Raw genomic sequence first — 23,602 nt, 5'->3', positions numbered from 1 at the left:
ACGTTTTCGCGGTGTGACAAAATAGACACAGACGACAACCGAGCGAGAGAAAGATGGGGACAGCTTATATGAATTAGCATAATCTACAGTTGCAGGTGGGATGTTAGTTTACATTTTATTATTGGAAATCATCATGCGTCAAAAGGACTTACGCGAAAGAGGGGTCGTGTTGCTCAACTCGCAGAAAGTTTACCCTTTTTTTTTTTAACCGATTGCATTGTATTTTTAAACAAGCTGGGACCCACGGGAGACCAGTGGTTTTCACTGAATGGACCACCGAGTTGAATAAAACAAAAACAAATGGAGAACAAAATATGCATTGTTTCTTCTTCTCCGCAAACAACAGTTTGATAAATATTCGTTTTTGCGGAACATTCCTTTTCGCACAATTTGATCCTTCTCAAAATAAACATAATTCAGAATCTTACATTAATGTTTATTATACAACCTAATTTATAGAGGATAATAAACTGTGCTGAAGCATATCATTTCCACTGGAAATGCCGCCAGAGAAATCCAGAACCCAAGGAATTGAAAATAGCAAATTAAATAACGTAGCGAAGGCACGCACGTAAACCGTATATCTTTCATCTTTCAATGATAAACACTAGTAACATTTGCTTTGGGAAATTTGGTCAGAGACTCAAAATTGCAATCAATCCGTCAAATGTCCGGGTATATAGACACCCTGACAAAACAAACACCTCCTCGACACCGGGGAGAATCGCAACTACAGTCCGGCAGCTTGGTGTCAGTCAAGACGGGACTTAGTCCATTCCATACGTTCCGGACTAGCAACATTGACGAAGATACCCACGGGGTAAATGTTGAATTTACGCTCCGCTGGTCCAACGCCCGAAGCCACCCCGTCATTTTGAAGAGACACACAAACACGCGGGAAGTTTTACCAATAACAAACTAGGTAGAAATCAACCAGCGAATGGGTAATCAGGTTATCAATGACGTCATTAAGTTAGGGGAGGGGGAAGATCGTCCCGAAGTGGCAGTGTCACGCACTTGAAATAACTGTTGTTATTTTTTGTAAATATTCTATTTATATTTAATGTGGGTGTCTCCTTGCAAACGTGTGACTGATTCGAGTTCCACGGACTTGGTGAATGAAAATAGTAGTTTTACAATTCCAAAGACAGGTAGCTGTCTTTTTGTACCAGTGATCCATTATCAAAAAACAATCTAAAGACGGCGGTCCCTTTAAGTACAACCAATGAGGACAAAGTAAGAACGTTTTGCAATTGTATCAGTTGTTGTAACACTATATATACATCCTTAAACTTCAGACAGTTCGCAAACAGTATCAAACTGCACACAACGTACTATTTAAATACAGGCTGCGTCGTGTATGTAATGTATACTCAGGGTGTGCAAATAACCTGATTGCTCAGTGTCCATTCCACGCCATATTTCGGCATCCGGCCGATGTGCCAAATACAAATGATTAAAACACAGAGTTGTTTCTGTCTGAGTACCGGAGTTAAACATATTGCTGAGCAAAATGACCTGTTTCTGAAATTGTTTGTATCTGCTAAGCAATATGTTTATTCACAAAGTATACCTTGCACTTATACACTGTATATGTTAAAGATGCTATGTCAGATTTGTGGCCGATTTGACCCCCAAAATGTTGAATTAAAAAATTCAATAGGTATTTTGATGGGGTCGAGAAAGTTACAAGCTTTCATTTGAGCCATTGCTCGAAAAAGTCCGGCAATTATTAGTAGCAGTAAAATAAAGTGCTCAAAATTAGTTTTTGTCGGGATCCCGACAATATATCACGTGACCAATTCTTATGTGTTTTATAAGAAACGTTTTAAATTGTTGTCATAGTTCCTGACCATTAAAAGTAAAAGTCAACCTTTTTTTCGTTAGAACGGGTGATACTTTTGGAAATACTATTCACTCAAAAAAATATCTATTTTTTAATGTTTGGAGCCAAAAATCTGACATAGCATCTTTAAAGCGCCTTGTTGAGCGTCACCGAGTGACGGATACGTGCGCTATATGAAAAGCCACTATAATTATTATTATAATAATTGAGGGCGTACTCGCTTTTGCTATGTCATCCTCCTAGTCAGTAAGTAGTGTATGGTAACCCAATGCATTATAACAGCACACTTCATTAACCATGGATTCTTGTTTGAAATCTATAATAATCGCCCAAGTGGACTGCACGTACACCAGGTGGATCTCAATACACTTATAAACCAATCAATGAACACCGTCTACATTTCATGTAAAGTTGGTTCAATATGATGTATCAAAAACCGTTTAAAAACAGGTGTAATTGTTAATTAAAGTTACAGCTGTTGATCAAATCGAGGACCTCTTAAAGGCAGTGGACACTATTGGTTGTTACTCAAAATAATTGTCAGCATAAAACCTCACTTGGTAACGAGTAATGGGGAGAGGTTGATAATATAAAACATTGTGAGAAACGGCTCCCTCTGAAGTGACGTAGTTTTCGGGAAAGGAGTAATTTTGCAAGAATTTGATTTCGAGACCTCAAGTTTACAGTTTGAGGTCTCGAAATCAAGTATCTGAAATTACACAACGTCGTGTGACAAGAGTGTTTTTTATTTCATTCATATTTCGCAACTTCGACGACCAATTGAGCTCAAATTTTCACAGGTTTGTTATTTTATGTATATGTTGAGATACACCATGTGAGAAGACTGGTCTTTGACAATTACCAATAGTGTCCATTGTCTTTAAAGACACTTGAAATTGTTAATTGCCAAATACCAGTGTTCTTGCTTGGTATATCCCAACAGAGAATGCATAAAAAAAACAAATCTGTGATTGTTTTTTCCAATTGCTCATCGAATATTGAAAAAAAAAAAAAACCCTTGTTGCATTACTTTGTGTGCTTTCAGATGCCTACTAAAAGACTTCAGGCCTGAAGTCTTTTAATATTTGAGTGAGACATAACCTCTTTCTCAAAAACTATGTAACTTCAGAGGGAGCCGTTTCTCACAATGTTTTATCAACAGGTCTCCATTGCTCGTTACCAAGTAAACTTGTTATGCTAACAATTATTTTGGGTAATAACCACTAATGTCCAGTGCTTTTAAATCTCCTGGTTAGTAAATGATGGATCGGTGTAATTTTTAAAGGCACTGGGCCGCAGTGTATTATAATATCTTTGTCAGAACTTGATGGGGTGCCTCGTGGCGTGTATGTACTGCGTGCAGGTGCATGTTGTTGAACCTGCAGGTGCAACGTAGGCAATCGAACCCCTTTCCCCTTATTAGACATCTCATAAAAGATACTGGCGTCATCTCAATCACGGAAGATGAGGCGCCCCAGGGTCTCATCGCGACGGGATTTACGACTCGGATTACCTGCTCAAATTCAGTGGTTATCCGAATCAGCGTTCCCGTTCAAGATGGTTGACACAACTTACAGAGGAAAGTTGATACCGCGGCTCTAAAACAGACTGTGTCAAAAACTACGGGTTCAATCCATTGTACTTTTAATTGTTTATGTTTGCAGATAGGGCATAATGATAATGCTAGTTATATGGAATTTGAGGTATTGCATGGTGTGATATTAAAGTACTTGGTGTGCGGTAATACCATGTGTACATATGCTCTGCTGGTTACGCTCTTTTGAGAACTTGTCTGGTATCTCTACTACCGTGGATGAGAATTTTTTTGAGTTTGGAAGAAATCTTTACCGAAATTAGGATTTTCTTAATTCGGGAGACAGTGGTAATAGTTAGTAACTAGTTCTTAGCTACTTGGTGACCTGGTTATTTTGGCAAACCAATTGTTTGTTTCTTTCTCATCTACCTGGAGATTTATACAGCCCTGGGGTCGATTTCACAAAGAGTTAGGACTAGTCCTAACTTAGGACTAGTCCTAGGAGATATACAAATTGCATGGCTAGTCCTAAGTTAGGACGAGTAACTGGTCCTAACTCGAGATAAGACTAGTCCTAACTTTTTGTGAAATCCACCCCTGGGCTGCAGGGGCGCTCCAAAGGCCTTTTCAAACGAACGCGTTATCAACCCCTGCCGGGGTAAAGATAAGCATCGTTTAGTATTATGTTAGGTATCTATCTCGCTCGAGGAAACAAGTGTCATGACGGGGAGTCGAACCCACATCAGCCGATGACTTAACCACAATAGCTTGAATTCAATGCTAAATTGTTCGGCAATGACAAACCGTAACAACATCATAGCAAACTCTTGCAAAAGAAAGTGTCAAACTCCTTTAAAGTATGCCTCAACACTAACAACTGCTGTATCCTGTTGTGTACACAGTTACTATATACGAAAAATAAGTTTTACACGATGAGCTGAACTTTAACATTACACAAAGTACTGGCACATGCTTATGTTACATCCTTTTAAGCGTCTTAATGTCATGTATAAAAGGCTATTTCATACGGAGACGGAACATTTTATGCTCCGTATACATGTGAGTTTGTTGGTAATGAATGTTCTCGTTATTTACCGTTACTGTCGCCTTGACGGTTTCGTATTTCGTTTTGCGTTTCGCTCTTAGTTTACTTTGCATTTTGAATCAAGTTTAGATACAACGGAACATTTGCACAAAAGGGGTTAGGTTGCATGATATATTGCCCTGGCGCAAACAGTTGGGCCACAATGTAATAATCGATGCGTGTTTTGAAGCTGAGAAAAGCGAATTTAAAGACCGTGGACACTATAGGTAACTGTCAAAGACCAGTCTTCTCACTTGGTGTATCTCAACATATACATTTAACAACAAACCTGTGAAAGTTTGAGCTCAATCGGTCGTCCAAGTTTCGAGTTAATAATGAAAGAAAAAACACCCTGGTCACACGAAGTTGTGTGCTTTCAGATGCTTGATTTCGAGACCTCAAATTCTAAACTTGAGGTCTCAAAATCAAATTCGTGGAAAATTACTTCTTTCTCGAAAACTACTCCACTTCAGAGGGGGCCATTTCTCACAATGTTTTATACTACCAACCTCTCTCTATTACTCGATACCAAGTAAGGTTTTATGCTAATAATTATTTTGAGTAATTACCAATAGTGTCCACTGCCTTTAAAGTATGTCTTAACATTAACAACTGCTGTATCCCGTTGTGTACACAGTTACTATATACGAAACATAAGTTTTACAGCACGAGCTGAACCCTAACGTTACACAAAGTACTGACACATGCTTATGTTACATCCTTCCATGCATCTAAATATCATGTATAAAAGGCTATTTCATACGGAGACAGAACATTTTATGTTCCGTACATGTGAGTTTGTCGGTAATGAATGTTCTCGTTATTTACCGTTACTGTCGCCTTGACGGTTTCGAATTTCGTTTTTGGTTTCGCTCTTAGTTTACTTTGCATTTTGAAACAAGTTTACCGATACAACGGAACATTTGCACAAAAGGGGTTAGGTTGCATGATATATTGCATTGGCGCAAACAGTTGGGCCACAATGTAACAATCAATGCGTGTTTTGAAGCTGAGAAAAGCGAATTTAATCACCAAGGCTCACATGAAGAGAGGACCGGGAAACAAGTTTCAGTTTTAGATGTGCGAGCAAAATCCCAGCGACTGATTCTAGGGGAAACCCACGCTATCAGATAAGGGGTCGATTTCACAAAGAGTTAGGACTAGTCCTAACTAAGGACTAGGACTAGTCCTAACTTATGACTAGTCCTAAGAGATATACAAACTGCATGGATAGTCCTAAGTTAGGACGAGTAACTGGTCCTAACTCGAGATAAGACTAGTCCTAACTCTTTGTGAAATCCACCCAAGGACTGGAAAACCTAATCCAGATAGTGACCCCGTTGAGAGAGATTCGAACCGGGGTCCCGGAGGTAGAAAGGGCGGAATACGCCAACTCGAACGCACATTAACGCGTAATATTTTATACAATGCACTGCGTGTTGAAGAAAATAGCTGCCTTAACAAGCACGTGACGTTTCCCATGTTTGTCAAAGTTTAAGGGATGCTTTTGTTATGAAACCTGCCACAAGTGTGCATTACACCAAGTTATAAACGATGACGTAAAAATAAACATTTTGTTTTCCGCAATGTTTGTGGGAAAAAAAAAAAAAAAAAAAAAAATCTCCCATAATTTCCGTACTCGTCTGGTCTAATTACGTCTGTAACATGTTGTCAATTAAAAAAAAGTCAATAAAGTTACATACAAATTGATATTATTTCATTGGTCAATGTTGAAATGCTTTTTGATCATTGGTTTATCTCCTTTGGAGGGTATAAACTTGTAGGTCTGTTTTATTTCACTTCCATCTGCGGCATGTGTTTGTGTTACATGATTGAGTTATTTATCATCGAAAAAATCATGGATTAAGTTCCTTCTCGTTTCGTTTACTTAAAAGTGCAGAGGCTATCACAACAACGCAACACGCATGTATCGATTACTTATAGAAAGCGAAACCCGGGTCTCGGTTACAAAATAATCGATTACATCGAGTCGCACTTCTGTCGAAAACTCAATTTAAAAATGTGTCAAAGTATTAAGGCATCTTTACGAAAGTTGTTAGTATTCGATGAGGAGGAAATTGGATCTACGATTCGATATGGTCGTAAAACCGCTCATGGTTACTGCTCGCTAGGGAAACGAATACAAATTAACGGAAGATAATCCGGGAGGCACAATTCAGAAGAAACTTCAATATTTGTTAACGATTAGGCCATTTTATGAATGCGCATATTAATCATGTTTTTTTGTTATTTCCGACCTTTATTTGCAGCCGAGGTGGAACTTGGGGGTTGCATGACCCAGAAAGCGTTATACGATGTATAGCTTTTCCTCAGACTATATTACAATAAATTGTAACGATTAAGTAAAAAATTGACGGAGTTTCGGTCACACGATACTTTTAATTAGAACCTGTTACATCAGGCATCAACGTCACTGGGGGTATTGAGTATCAAATCACCGGCTACAGATTGTAAAAGAGTATGAATGTTCGTGCCAAGAAAATGATTTGTTATTCGATCTATTTTAATGAGGAATCTGTCACGGAATATATGACTGCCATTTTGGGATGGTTAACGGCAATGCCACAACGCAAGGAAGTATAATGGGATACTGCTACCTATCGTATTGATTAACAATGAAAATAAACTTGTAGTGACGGAAGTTATTCTACCATTTTTTATTTGATTTTTTTTTTGGCGATGAGGAAGATCTTGTATTTCATTTAATATAAACTCGAGCTGGGTTTGAATCCTGAGGCTTTGGCTACGGGTATTTCCGTTATCTTCAACGACAGTTTTTTTTTTTCTTTTCCTAATTCATTTTTTATTTATTTTTTATATAGTAATGTTTTTAACGACTATTTTGTAAACTGTATAATTCATCTTTATGCCGCTGTAATGCAGTGTTTTATTAACTAAACCATGCCAGTAATAATAACAGTTGAGAGTTCCGGGCATAGCCGATGTTGAAGCCATTAAATGTGCAATTTGCAGGCCAATGTGCAATTTGGTTCTCTGGTCAGGTTCTTGTAATCAGATACGAGTGGACCTCATTGAAATGAGAAGGAAACCAGATGCAGTGCATGAGGGTGAACCATCCAACCCCACCCTAGTCTACGTCAGTGCCGCCGATATAATATAGCATGTAATTGATAATAAAGCCATAGTGACCAAATCAGAAATTAGATTTGCGGACAATAACTATTGGAAGTGCTTTAAAGGCAGTGGACACTATTGGTAATTGTCAAAGACTAGCCTTCACAGTTGGTGTATCTCAACATTTGCATAAAACAACAAACCTGTGAAAATTTGAGCTCAATCGGCCTTCGAACTTGTGAGATAATAATGAAAGAAAAAGTACCATTGTCACACGAAGTTGTGTGCGTTTAGATGGTTGATTTCGAGACCTCAAGTTCTAAATCTGAGGTCTCGAAATCAAATTCGTAGAAAATTACTCTAAAAAAACTATGGCACTTCAGAGGGAGCCGTTTTTAACCATGATTTATACCATCAACCTCTCCCCATTACTCTTCACCAAGAAAGTTTTAAGCAAATAATTATTTTAAGTAATTACCAATAGTGTCCACTGCCTATAAACTTTGCTCAAAAAAAGAGTTACTATTGGACTAATACTAGTTTGGATAAAAACTGTCATTCCGTGTGTTAGATCCATTTACCTGCGTTTACATTGCAGTCTGGATCCTTCCTGTTTAAGACCAATCGATGACATTTAATCTCGTCTTTGAATTTGTTCCGTACAAAGTTGACCATTAAATCTAATTAAGAGGATCAATCAATCTTTATTTGTGATTTATTAGCCGGTCTGTTTGTTGAATTATCTTAGTTGATGTCTACCAATAACCTGTCTATAGGTCCGCTAGAGAGTGCGCATATAGAAGCTACACGGGTATCTGGGTACCGACGTGATTTTAAACACAGTGACATTACAACAGAATGTCCAGTAAAGGTCAACCTCGTCCCCCCCAGGAAGATGTTATTGGTCATGGTGGGTATAACACAACGGGTAGTGTGGTAAACTATGAACTTATTGGTTGCTCATTATTATAGCACTCAAATGCCACTCGATGACGCTCAATGCACTTTATCATTAAGTATCTTCCCTGCAAGCTATTGATGTGGAGCTACGTTTTGTCAAGTATGAGACCAATTTCTGTACATATATCACCACGGTTTGCAAGGTAGTGTGGCGCACTATACAGCCAATCAAACCAGGAACATCGGGACGAAACATTTTTTTCATTCGATGACTGCACTGTATTAATTTACGTGAGTTACAAAACACACGGGACCAACGGTTTAACGTTCCATCCGAAGGGCTCAGCAATAATGGTTAAGTGTCTCGGTTGTCAATTCTGAACCTGCTGTTTTTTTTTTTTTTTTTTTTTTTTTCAAGGAGTATCATTAACACTTGTTTTGAATCTATGTTGGACAGTATGAATTTTGCATATCCAGCCTTTTTGTTTGAAATAGCAGAAAACAACAATGGTTTCTTATGGGGGCAGGTGAGAAGCAAACGGTGATTTGTGATCACTGCGTCTATTTTTACCAATTAGGCCACTTTTGTTTTTATGTAAACTAAACCGACTGGCGATAAAAACATCCCCTGACAGATACGACGACGCACACGCAATTTAGAATTGAGCACCTTCTGAGCTTATTGCGATGTAACCAATAGCAAATCCTGCAGCCTATCAGCTCATGTCATTATCAGTCATATTATGATTGAGTATGGCTATTTCATGACAAGTTTTAGCCTTAGAGGTTTTATGTTTCGCAAGAGAAACTCAAGGGTCTACATGATTGCTTCACAAGGTTTGATACATCAATGTCGTTTTTTTTTTTTTTTTTTTTTTTTTTAATCAGGTCTGCTAAGAAATGTTTCAGTAACTCTTATTTGACTAGGATGTAAGAATTGACCACTAGCGATCCCACTACTTTTCTTGTACTAACTGAGCTGTTTTTTTATCTGGTTGAAGTGAACTGGAAACGCAACAATTACAATATGGAACATGAAATATCACTTTGAATTGTTTGCATTGTAGCAAAGAGAAAACAAGATTAGCTGTTGCAACGGAAATGCACAAAATAGTTAACGGCCTGACGTTCGGTATTATATGATATGAGATGTTTCATGTGATATCCACAATTTCTTCAATATTAGTATTATCTTACAACTTCGACGACCAACAATTGAGTCCGATTTTGCACAGGTTTGTTATTGTATGTATGTGTTGAGATACGCCAAGTGAGAAGACTGGTCTATGACAGTTCCTAGCAGTCCAGAATGGGGTCTTAAAGTGTCCAAGAAGTGCACACATATCATTTTGACACCTGTTTTGCCTAGACGGATAATTGATGCAAACTTGCTCAAAATAGCCAAGACGTCACTATCGATCTTGCCGTGGACTGCGAGTGTGCAACGCATCACTGAGTGCTACACATTCAAGGCATAATGATATGGGGGGGGGGGGGTAGAAAGTTCGTGACTTGGAATTAAATGTTTAAATTCTGTCTACAGGTTGGAAGGTGATTGTGGTTCATCTGAAACATTTAGACAGTTATTCAAACATCAAAATAAGAGGGTACAATTAATGACCATCAAGTATAGTGAGTAAAATCGAGACGGACTGACGCCAACATGACTTTACAATTAACATTATATTTAACTTTCCTAATGTTGCGAGTTATGTTCTAATCTTTGCATTTTTATGGCCTTACAATTTAAACTGTTTTTAGAGGGTTTGGATTATAACAATCCAAAACAATTTGCATTCTGTCGCCTATATTATTGTTTTCATCATTTTTCAATGTTACACTATATTTTTTAAATACTAACTCACAAAGTACAAACTATCAACAAAAAAGAACCTTCGAACTTCATATAATAATAAACTGCACATTCAATGCCAAAACAATGTAAGGGTTCGATGGAGTCCGGTGGGATACGATATTATACTCGATCCCTATACGCCGTATTTAAAGCCATTGGACCCTTTCGGTACAGAACAAAATAAAAATCACAGATTTACAAATAACTTGCAGGGCTTACAGAAGGTAGTGGTGAAAGACTTCCCTTGAAATATTACTCCATAAAATGCTTTACTTTTTGAGAAAACAGTAAAACAATATCAATTCTCGATAGCGAAATTACGGATTTATTTTAAACACATGTCACATGACACGGCGAAACGTGCGGAAACAAGGATGGGTTTTCCCGTTATTTTCTCCCGACTCCGATGACCGATTGAGCCTAAATTTCCACAGGTTTGTTATTTTATATAGAAGTTGTGATACACTAAGCGTGGGCCTTGGAAAATACTGTTTACCGAAAGGGTCCAATGGCTTTAAGTGCAAACAACGGTCATGTAACAGTTTCAAAAGAAACTTCAGTTTGAATTCAACACCCGTGTCACTGAGACCCCCTCAAGGTAACGGTTCGAAGCAAATGAGACCCTGGATTTCTCGTCCTTCTTCTCGTGTCCCGACCAAGTCCCCGTGACGACGGTGAATCACTAAGTGTGCTTGCCAACCCAATATATCGAACCATGTACTCTTGGGGGCTGCACCACACTGTTGAGTAATTGCTTTTTTACAGGGGATGTGGCGAGTAGGATCGTAAACGGCTACATCGCTGGTAATGGATTCTTGAAATCCAACAAATTGTCAGCGGGACACGACGCGAGGATGAGCGGGGAGAAGCGAATGAAATTTGATATAACTAACCGTTTACCTGCGATGTGGGTGGGTTGATGCGATTTGAAGCGAAATGTCACGTAGCGGTAGGCCTATAGGAGGACGTTAATATTACAAAATGCTCTCGATCGTCGCGCAACGTTTCAATTTAAAGACAGTTCGTGAAGATTGTTTAGATTAAAGAATTCAACGTTTCAATTTAAAGACAGTTCTTGGTAATGGAGATTGTTGACTGGGTTGAAAGAACACAACCTTTCTAAGCAGAAAACAAGCTCAAATAACGATCCACGTAGAAGATCGTACGGGAAAATATGCTCCCCAATAAAAACATAGTTAACTTCGCATTTTTATATTCACTTAGATTTGAAACGCGAATCAAAACGAATAAATTTCCGTTAGAGAACAGATGTCAACAGAGACCACTTGTGACTTGTTTTTTCCACAGAGCTCGGGAAAATATTGAGTAGGCATCGGTGTAATAGCAATGTAAAAACCGAAACGATATTCAACATAAATAGTTGTACTAAATTTTGTTATTAATGTCCCCATCATATACAGCAACAAGCTACTTACAAGTTATTTGATTACAACAATTTGATTATAAGTTCTGAGGAAAAATCCAGATCTTGTTACAGTTATTAATTTGTAAGAATTGTTTTTTTTTTTTTTTCTTGCCACGCATCGATTTCCAGTTACGAGATCGTGCTACACAGACACTGCTCCGTGGCACCTTTGCTGTTGATCTAGCTCAGTCTTGTATCCATTAATCCACGGATACCTTCCCACTAAAAGTTTAACAATTCCGACTGGTCTTAATAAACCCCGTGAATAAGACGCGAATGAGGTGTAAACAGAAGCAACAACTGAAATTGCGAGGTATCTGACGATCTGTATGAACATTATCAGCCGCAGCAGGTCTGTCAATTGAATGCCCAACCGGGCAAAATATCAGTTTTGTGAACTGTGTAGATTTCTAAGCGGTATCTCACGAACAGGTTGAATGTATAGTTGTCGTATAAATGAAGGGGGCACTGTGTAGTGTGATCCTTATTACCTGGACCATTCGAACCAGGAGCGATCAAGGCGAATCCAAACCAGACTTTGGTTGCATATATAGAACTATGACTCCTATGAGAGTCTCACCCGGAACTCCGGATGTCACTTGTGGTATGAATTGAATCATTGTATTGATGAAGGAGGCACCACCCTTAATACATGGACCATTTGAACTATAGGAGATATCAAGGCGAATCCGAACCGGACTTAAATTGCGTTTAGAACCATGGCTCAGTTAGAGTCAGACCCGGAACCTGAACCCCATCTACAGTTATTAATGAAGGAGACACCATAGTGTGATCGTTAGTACCCGAAGGAACTTTAATAGTCAGAATCCAGGCGACTCCGAACCGAAATGAAATGTTGTTCCGTCAATGCATTGTAAAGACTCACTTGTTTCGTCGACAGTAATATATTATTTTGGCCCATCTTTGAATGTGATTTGATGTGTGTAGGAAACGTCCAATCGCTTTGCATCCTCTGAGAACTTAGGCGCTCTATAAAGGCAAAAGCTTATTTTTCAGAACTGAGTTTCTCGTCGAGAGTCTTACTCAAGTTGAACCAGACTTTTCCAATCACAGAAGGGTTCTAAAGTTAATTATCACGTCGCCTAAATATATATTTTTTTCTTCTACATTTTCGAACCAAGTGACAACAAAATTTATTGGGAAACAAATCACCATTGGCATTAATGTAAACTATCTCTTAAAGACAATGGACACTATTGGTAACTGTCAAAGACCAGTCTTCGCATTAAATAACGAACCTGTGAAAATTTGAGCCTGATTGGTCGTCGGAGTTGCTAAATAACTATGGAAGAAAAAATTACCCTTGTCACACGAAGCTGTGTGCTTTCAGATGCTTCATTTCGAGACCTCGAATTCTAAATTTGAGGTCTCGAAATTAAACTCGTGGAAAATTACTTCTTTCTCGAAAAATACTTCACTTCAGAGGGAGCTGTTTCTCACAATTTGTTTTACTTCTAACCTCTCCCCATTACTCGCTACCAATTGAGGTTTCATGCTGATAATTATTTTGAGTAATTACCAATAGTATCCACTGCCTTTAACGCTCCGAGAAATGTCAAGACTGTGTCACGCAATACGCTACAATTGAACCGTAGAAAGAAGAAACCTACTTTCAGTTTAGAGTTGGTATCTCAGAGGTTCATCTCCTCTCGACCGTGAACTTCCTGTATACGGGATTCAGATGTGGACCCTGTTGACTGTGATTCCTCAGGTCCCGATGGTCTCATATTATCGCTGAAGTAGATTCTTTGACCCGTTATGAAGAATCGATGGTCATCTGTTGCGCTCTAATTGTGCGTCTCGCTCGTTCAGGGTTTGTATTCTCGCGGGATTTTCTCCTGAAAGGCGAAGTTGAACAAGAACGTATTGTTAGACTTTATGTTTACAAAAGGAAAAATTGTGATGATTTAAAAATGAAGAGATTGATCAGGGTGTGTTCCGAACACCTACATACACAATTACCTGACGCCGTCACCCATTAAGATTTCCTCGTGTAATATTGTGTTTTATGCAGTGTGCCCTACACTGGTCAACGCAGTGCGTACTTCAAACGCACTTTTTACAAAATGGTAGACAGTGGACAGAGTCAGGCGTGTCTTCAGCATGGAAGAGGGAATATATGTACCCGTAACAGTGCAAGCCTTAGTCCCACCATTATTTTAGACATCACCCCCTCTTAAGTTTCAAATAATTTATGTAGGGGGTTATATGGATATAAAATAAAAACATCTTGAAGGTGAGTTGAAGAAACTCAATGTGTTCATGTTCAAGTGGTTATTGAAGAGAGTCGGTTGCTCTTGACGCCCACTGTCCCTTGATACTGCCCAGCGGTTTGGGGATTTCAGACGGTATTAAAATTATCAGGGGTAGACATCGATATGTTGCTAAGGTTCTTGCAATACTCAAAAAAAAAAAAAAAAAATGATATTAATATTGGGTTACTACACTGTTCACTGTACAAGGGACTTCCGAAGTGAGGTTTTAATAAGGGGACAACAGAGTTATACTAAGAGGAAATGTCATTGCCCTGTGAACGCTGTACAAACTTCGTGCAAAGAAAGAAGTTTTTTTGTGAAATGCAATCAGATGAACTCTGCATCCATCATGATTACATTTCCTTTTAATGGTCTCTCTGGCGGGTAAAACGAACATTCAATAAAGATCCATTCATACTCAGTCAAATGGTTGATTTGACTTTTCTCGCCCCTATTTTGAAGAGGAGTATGTGTGCAGACAATTTTGTATCGTGAAATATGATTTACCGCAACCGCTAGTTTCCCCGCGTTGTTTTCTTCGCACTTAGAGGTTGCGCTTGAAGCAACGCCGAAGACAATACACATTATGTACTGGTGTACAGGATAATAAATACCATTATTAAATTTTAGTCTTGAAATGCATTGATTTTTGTAAAGCTCACACTAGAACACTACCACATTTTCTTTGTAATAATTCCATCTGAATGAAGTCATAATATTGAGAGAAAAAAAAAAAAAAAAAAAAAAAAAACAGGTCAGAACCCACCCCCCTAACTTTATTTTACTTTATTTATACTGTTTATTTTACTTTAGTACCTTCAGCGAGTATATGTAATAAGATGATCGCAAGACGAGTGAAATGACCGGAAACTTGAATTCCTTCTCATGTATGATTTTATAAAAATCACAAATGGACTAATAACAATAAGCATAATGAAGATCAATTTGATCAATTTGATTAACTGAAACACCACGACGTATCATGCTGCACGTGGACTTGGGATGAAAGGCCGCAAAACTTTCTGGTCATTTGTTGTTTATGTCCTCGCAGGATCATCATGAATTCTGAACGTCTCTCTACTCACTAACAGCCCCAGGAAACAGTGTCGCATCGTCGAGGTGTAATTGAACACGACAAGGGGTGATTTCAAACCCATGGTCTTTATAAAGCAGGCTTATAGAACTGAATTCATCGTGTTCAATATATTCCTGCAGTTGTGATACGAGCTGCGTTTTGGGGTCACAAGTAGAACTGGATCTCTTCATAATCTGAAGAGGACGTAGTTATCAGGTGGACATCTCGAAGCAGATCAAGAAAGGGATTTCCTGGTTGGTTATGTGTGTCCATGCATCGGATGTGAGAGTAAGCTTTGGTTTAGCTGCTAATCTTAAGATTTTTGTGAAGATTAAGTAGTAAGTGTGTTGATTGAAGGTGAAGGATCACTTGAAGTAGTTGTGTACTATGAAAATAGGATTGTGTTTTATCTTCGCTAGATCGGGTTGAACTATGAGTGAACAACTTCAACTTCTTAACGATGTGTATGGCAGAAGCGTGTCACGTTTGAACTTCATAAAATGTTTGAATTTCATACATAAGCCTACATGGCCAACTCATCACATTCAAGGGATTTTAAAATATTCGAACGGTCCGAGGTTATAACAAACCCGGAGTTTGTTGACAAAGAGTCTATTACAGAGCTGTCAACTCGTCCTGATTCTGCAGAAGAAAACAAAAAATAAACCAATTTTTTTATCTTTTCATGTTTTGACAAATATTACTTTGGGAATCTTTTTGATAACTATTTATTTTTATTTTTTACTTGTCCTTGATACTCACTGAATGTTGTACAAAATATCTCTTGTTGCAAAACAGACTAGGTTTGCAAGAGATCTTGTGTGCGAAGTAAAGTTACACGACTGGGTTTAGACTGTATTATTTTATTTTTATTTGTTAGGGGAGGGGTTTCGGTCTACGAAATGTCCAAAGCACGAACCATTCAAGAGTAAATAACGACAACTACTTCGTGTTCATAAGAAGAAAAACAAGGCAATTTTACAGTTTGAAAAAGGGGCCTTGACAATTTACATTATCGACTTTAAAGGTATTGAAAGGAATGGCGGCCGTGCGGGGTCGATTAGTGGTTTTACGGTGACCCTGGTATGTTTTCTTTATTTTCATGTCCAGGGAGATATTTATCTGAAAAAAGGATAATAAAAAAAAAAAAAAAAGTATCTTGAATCTTATTTTATTAGAATTGACAGTGCCCCTAAGCCTTTGTAATATATACGGTTTGCAGGTAAGTTATATTATACACCTCTGGGGGATATGAAATATGTCTCTGATCACTTTGTGGTAGCAGCTGAAGGGGAATTAATAGTTGGCTAGCGAGTTGTTGCAAGTATAGTTAACATCAGTAAACAAACAGGGGCCAATTCTTAAGCACGAAAATAGCTTGCTTATTTTACACATGTTACTGGACAAAATTTCATGACATATACATTGGTTGTGACTGGTATTTAGCTGTTGTTTACTTAGCATAACAATTGAGTTGAGTCTTGGCCGGTACTCTGATTTTACTAAGCAAGGATATTTCTGCTTAAGCAAATATTTTTGCTTAAGCAGCTCTATGAAAATGGGCCCTGTAAACAATCCAATTCAACTCGATCCAATTGTATTATTGTCACACAATAAACATATACAGTAAAATTCACTTCGGCTTGTGAGTTTATATTAAAAATTACAAAAAAAATACAGAACAAAACGTTTAACCACAAAGACATACATGACGAACAAATCAACAGTAGGCGCACATTATGCAGAGAGACAATTACAGTATAAAAATTGCAACCCCCCGAAAACAAATTAAAAAGTATTAATCATTAAGTAACCTTATTGCACTGGGGTAAAAACTATTGCGAGTACGGTTGGATTCGGCTTTGATCGCTCTTTGTCGTTTACCTGGTTCTCATTAATTAAAACAAACTATTCACAGGATGAAATTCATCTGAAATAATAGACCTTCATTTCTTTAGAACCCTGGCGGCATAAATGTATCCAAAGCAGGAAGTTCTCAAAAATTATGGTTAAAGGCAGTGAACACTATTGGTAGTTGTCAAAGACTAGGCTTCAGAGTTGGTGTATCTCAACATATGCATGAAATAACAAACCTGTGAAAATTTGAGCTCAATCGGTCATCGAACTTGCGAGATAATAATGAAAGAAAAAACACCCTTTTCACACGAAGTTCTGTGCGTTTAGATGGTTGATTTCGAGACCTCAAGATCTAAACTTGAGGTCTCGAAATCAAATTCGTGGAAAATTAGTTCTTTCTCGAAAACTGTAGCACTTCAGAGGGAGCCGTTTCTCACAATGTTTTATACCATCAACCTCTCCCCATTACTCGTCACCAAGAAAGGTTTTATGCTACTAACTATTTTGAGTAATAACCAATAGTGTCCACTGCCTTTAAACAAAATACTTCTTAGTAACGAACAATGGAGAGCTGTTGATACTATACACGCACCAAAAAATGGTTAGAAACGACTTCCACTGAAGTAGCGTACTTTTTGAGAAAGATGTAATTTCCCACTCGATTGTTTAAAAACGTCATACCTGAAGTCTTTTATATAGCGACTGAAAGCACATAAATTTGTGCAACAAGGTTGTTATTCTTTCAATTTCATTATTCTCTCGCAGCTTCGATGACAATTTGAGTAAAAATTTCCACAGATTTGTTATTTTATACATGTTTGGATAGACCAAGTGAGATAATTGGTCTTTGACAAATACCAATTAATGTGTCCAGTGCCTTTAATTTAGCCCTAAATTGAACGATGGTAATTGAGAAGTTTGGAGTTGGGTGTCGTGCGGTATAACTCGACTCGGTATCGGGGAGGACTTTAGTACCCGAGGGCCAGTATTGGATGGAGAGATCGGTAAATTCTGCAGACAATAAACTGTCTTCATTACACGATAATGATCGCAATGCCTGGAGCCGATCTCCACATTGAAAGTGGATGCACACTTTGTGAAATGATATAGGAGACTGGGGGCTTTGAGGACAGTTTTTCTTCAAAGGGAAATACGCAAGTTTACAAAGAGTTAATACACATACATATCAAGAAAATGTGTACTGTTTATTAAGTTCGCCCATTTTGTAAAATGAAACAAAATTTCAAATCCAGCTTTACACAAGATCAGATAAGAGTCTAAGATTTGTAGAATATTGTTGCTAATGTCCCTTTAATACAAACAATATCCATTGCAGTGTACAGGTGTTCTAATCTATAGCCAAACAGGATTGAGTGAAGTCGTGCTCAGGAAACCCACACCACCTGTCGACGAGCAATCTTTCCATTTCAAGATCGAGAACAACTTGGCAAAGCATTTGATTGGTTACTAAACCATGATGCGAAAATAGGCCAAGCGAACAATCAACCACAGTTTGTAAAGTAGGTCTGTGAGATAATTTTTTAATCAATTATTGCTCCTCAGTTTGCCGCCAACGTCTTGTTCCTGCACACCCGAACAGTCGTGACTACACATTTTCATTACATATGAAAAGAACCCTGTCTATGTTTACCTTCGAGCCTTGCTTCGTTTCGTAGAAATGCTTTCTTGTAAAAAAGGGCGACACCGGGATGAATGTATTGCCCTCTTCTGTCAGATGTTTCCCGAAAGTTGTTCTCAAAGAAATTGCCTAATTCATCCTCAAGGTTCAACAAGTAATTATAAGTCTGGGCCGGTGGGATTTAATCGATCCCAAGAGTTTATCTTCCGTCGATCGATTCGTACATGGCGTTAACAAAAAAGTACACTCTCAGAACCCTCTGTTGAATGTAAATGAGGCTGAAAATTTCCCTGGTGAATCCCATTAGTAAAATCAATTATTTCGATGTGTTTTAAAGTACTTTGGTGAGGGTTTTATTTTGTGAAATCAAATATTAAGATAAACATCGAGTAATCTCAAAACAAGTGAGAGTATACGATCCTTGACAATGGTGTCAAGTTGACACTATTGGTAATTAATTGTTAAAGACCAGTCTTCTCACTTGCTGTTAAAGACCAGTCTTCTCACTTGCTGTATCTCAACATAATTTTGCATCAAATAACAAGCCTGTGAACATTTGAGCTCAATCGGTCGTCGAAGTTGCGAGACAATAATGAAAGAAGAAACAAAACACCCTTGTCACACGAAGTTGTGTGCGTTCAGATGCTTGATTTCGAGACCTCAAATTCTGAGGTCTCGAAATCAAATTCGTTCGTGGAAAATTAATTCTTTCTCGAAAAATACTCCACTTCAGCGTGAGCCATTTTTCACAATTTTTATACCACCAACCTCTCCCCATTACTCGTTGCCAAGTAAGGTTTTATGCTGATAAATATTTTGAGTAACTACCAATGTTTGTAGTTATTCAAAATAATTTTGTATTGTAACAAATTACTTGGTAAAGAGCAATGACGAACGGTTGATAGTATAAAACATTGTAAGAAACTACTTTCTCTGAAGCAACATAAATGGGTAAATGTTTTCACTCACTAAAGCAATAAAAGACTTCAGGACTGAATTCTTTTATAATAGGCATCTGTAAGGCAACAAGTGTGTTTTTCTTTCATTATCTCTCGCATTTTTTGATGAGCATTTTGAGTCAACAGTCTCAAAGATTTGTTGTCTTTGCATTAACTCTGGATAAAAGCACGTGAGAATACTAGTCTTTGATAATTACAACAAAAACCAAGTGCCTATAATATCGAGGCCCAATGCCAGAAGAACTTGTAGAAATTGTTCTGACTTCGTGTGTGACAGTTGTGTTTTTTCTTCCATTATAATCTCGCAACTTCAATTCTTAAAATGTTAGTGAAGTACAATATAAACATCGGTAGCATGATCGACCATTACAAGTGGCGACTTGGTTCATCTCTAACAGCAAGGACTCTGTAAACAACCTCACTATTCTAAGCAGTTTTAAGAGTCTTGCGAACAGTCAATAGCTTCTTCACCGTTAGATAATTGGTAGAAGATGGTGGCCAGTTCCTAATTATTCACAGTCAAAATACCCCAAGGCTTATGTATGGTTTTAGAAGCGGTTCATTATCATAACTTACCTTCAAATTATCTTCGTTGACAATAACAGTTTGTATGTAAACCAGAGTAATTTATCGAACAGTTATGGCGTGGCGGTTGCACTGCGATCGTCTGACGGTTGATTACAAAATGACAGTTTGAAAAAAAAAAAACTCATCTATAGTAGTGTTCGAGATATCGTTTATGTACATAAAGTATTTTCCCATTGTCCGGTCTCCTTTGGAATCCCGAAAACGGGGTCGCCATATTGACATTTCCAAATGCTAAGTGGATTACTCCTATCGATTTTAGGGAAGTTGGTTTTGTGGATAAACTGTGTTCTGGACATCTCGTCATTACACAGTCAGTTACACACATACACTATATGTTTCATACTAAAACAACAAGGGAAAAGGGAGTTTAGATTCAGAATTTCATGAAGCTGTTAAGCAGACACAACTTCTTGAAAAAAGTATTCGCTGAGCAAAAATTGAGTCGGGCACCAGCAGTAACAATACAAAATCATGGGCTGGTAACCTGTTTCTTCTGAGCAAAACCACTCTGTGCTTAGCGAGTTTTCTTTGTGCTTACACACTGTAAAAAAATTGGGTAAAAAAATGCCCAACTTTTTACCCATTTAAGGGCGAATAGTGAACTCCTCCAACTTTTGGGCAAAGTTTTACCCATCAAAGTTGGGCGCTCTGATTGCCAAATAATTGGGTAATATTTCATCATCAATAGTTGGGTATATTTTGGTAACCAACAGTTGGGTAATTTTTTGTTTACCCATTTTCTGGGTTTTTAATAATTATCAATATACCCACTTATTGGGCGATGATTTTATTCATGATCTAGTTAAAATGTTTAACCTTTTTCGGTGTTATCCAACAAATGGTGAATGTATTTAACCCTTTGATTTACAGTTTCTCCTGTGATACGTCATACAACCAGGCATATAAAATATATTTTCCACCATGGCAAACGGTGGTGAGTTGTGACCTTGGCATCTCTCTCAAAATCGTGAGGGTGCTCAATGGTTTGTAAATGCTTTGGAAGGTTAGTTTTTAACTAAATACAGTTTGTTTCCTGTTCAGTTGTTGTACACAGTCGTGACAGTTGCAGCGCAAGCAATGCAGTGATAGTTCCATGCATGTATTTCATACACAAAGCAACACAACAACCACGCATACATGCCACAACCGGCGTTGCACATAATGGCATGATAAAACTGAAACTATCACAGTAGTGTCAATGTGTTGCTCGCTCTGCAATTGTCACGACTATGTACGACTGAATAGAAAACACAACTTCATATTTAGTTAAAAACTCACCTTCAAATTGGATCTATATCCACTGGACAACCCCGCTCGTCACAGCCACTCTTCCACTCGCCATGTTGGAAAATATCTTTGTTCTCCTGTTTAATGCCCAACTTTTTGGCAACTCTTTAATCGTAGTGCGCATGATCGGACGATTTTGACCAACTAATGTGCATAATTTTAACCAACAATCGAGATTAATTAAAATTACCAAAAAGTTGCCCATTAAATAAGCAAAAGTGTAACCAACAGTTATGATGAATTCAGATTACGAAATATTTTCCCAACACTTGCCCAACTTTTGTTCCGCCTTTTAAACAAAGAATGGGCAAACAAAATGTTTGCCCAACAAGACCAATTATTTGTTTTGTTGGGCAATTATCGACCAATAATTGTTGAAGTTACTTTGCCCAACAAATGATTTGACCAACGTTTTTGCAGTGCAGGCTTTAGGAAATTTGGCCCATGACCTGATATTTTCGTTTGTTCTTAATGAAAAATTAGAAGAAACTAACTGCACAAAGTTGATTGTTTAAAAGTACAAATGAATAAACCAGTGGTACATTCACAAAGTACTTTACCGTTGCGAAACTATATATGCTGTCAATGAGTTGTTTGTTGCTTATGCGGAGAGTGAGACCAGAGGGCGCATCGATTAGTTGTTCTCTAATCCATCAAAGTTAGAGGGCGCTGTTGCAAGTTATGAGTGTGCACCAAATTTTAAGAGCAACCAACATTTAAACAGATAACCAACAATAATTATTGTTTTAAATGTGCCTGCCTCTACAACAAAAACAAAGAAGAAAAAAAAAAAAAAAAAAAACGACAGTACAGCTAACAAGTTGTTGGTTTATGTTTTAAAATGGAAGCTCTGCGCAAGGGTTTATCCTTAGTGTGGTGCACTCACATACAAGTCAGCATGTATTTCCCAACCCTATTATTGCTATCAGAGAGCGCTGTTTTGAGTTACAAACTTTGCAGGATCCAGATAAAGTATGTAGTCTTTTAGATAAAGATAGGGGGCGCCTTCTCATTCACCACAATGTCTCAGTACGAAATGGCAAACTGTTTCCAAATTTATTACAAAAGTGTTAGCGATGAATTTGTATTTTGCTATTTTTTTTTTTGAGGGTATAGGGGTCAGGGTGATTGGGTAGATGATTTCACAATAATTTGTCAATACTTGAAGTGAAACTTTACGAATCAAATAAAGCCTTCCAATTGCTTCTTAGGGCCATGTCACACGAGGCAGTATACAGGCAACCAGTTCCAGGCAATCAACAAGAAGAAAAGTCAGTCACATCTGGATGTTCACGTATTTGTCTTGGTGATCGTACGATATTGTTTGAAAATTACTCATTGGTCTGTAGACTGCGCTGCAGTTGGTTGCCTTCAAGTTGCCCACAAAAGGTGCTTCGTGTGACAAGGCCTAAATTACTCTTTAAAGACAGTGGACACAAGTGGTAATTGTCAAAGACCAGTCTTCTCACTTGGTGTATCTCAACATATGCATAAAATAACACACCTGTGAAAATGTGAGCTCGATTAGTCATCAGAGTTGCGAGATAACTATGAAAAAAAAATACTTGTCACACGAAGTTATGTGCTTTTAGATGCTTGATTTCGAGACCTCAAATTCTAAACTTGAGGTCCCGAAATCGAAATCATAGAAAAGTACTTCTTTCTCGAAAACTATGTCTCTTCAGAGGGAGCCGTTTCTCACAATCTTTTATACTTTCAACCTCTCCCCTTTACTCGTTACCAAGTGAGATTTTATGCTGATATTTTTTTTGAGTAATTACCAATAGTGTCCACTGCCTTTAACTATATTTAATGTCACAAGCTTAATTAGTTGCTCACCATTTAATTGTCTCTTTGGCCGGGGTCATCGGCTTAAGACACTCGAGTTGAACACTTCGATGAAGCGTGGGCAGAAAAGGCTGCGAACTCGAAGCAGCTATACAAAATGAAGGGAACATGGCACAGCGCCCTCCTTCGGGCACTGCCTCGTTTCACACTACTTCTGTTGCGTACATTTTAGGCTGTGTTCGTCCAGTGTAAGATGTAGCCCTCCTTTTCTAAATGCCATTAATTTATATTGTGTACAGTTCTGGTCCATGTTGTTCTTGCATAAACCATTGAGTTCATCTCTCCATCATCTTCTCTGTCTACCTCCTTTCCTTTTCCCTGTCCTTGGTTGC

The 23,602-nt window shown here is 38.0% G+C and overlaps 1 protein-coding gene across 3 annotated transcripts in view; it reads right to left on the bottom strand.

Annotated features, from left to right (window-relative positions):
- Positions 1 to 23,375, bottom strand: part of LOC139952315 (uncharacterized) — a 70,611-nt gene extending 47,236 nt beyond the window's left edge. For 2 of the 3 annotated variants that reach the window (XM_071951414.1, XM_071951416.1), the window contains exons 1-2: positions 23,262 to 23,375; positions 13,373 to 13,600 (exon numbers count right to left, since the gene is read on the bottom strand). The gene's annotated coding sequence lies outside the window, so the exon portion shown is untranslated. Of the gene's footprint in view, positions 1 to 13,372; positions 13,601 to 20,123; positions 20,210 to 23,261 lie in introns of those variants that run through there. The other variant, XM_071951415.1, reaches the window with a different exon arrangement.
- Between the last annotated feature and the right edge of the window lie 227 nt (positions 23,376 to 23,602).

Source organism: Asterias amurensis, chromosome 20 (assembly GCF_032118995.1).
Source record: "Asterias amurensis chromosome 20, ASM3211899v1".
Taxonomy (NCBI): domain Eukaryota; kingdom Metazoa; phylum Echinodermata; class Asteroidea; order Forcipulatida; family Asteriidae; genus Asterias; species Asterias amurensis.
This window is presented reverse-complemented; position numbering and strand designations above follow the sequence as displayed.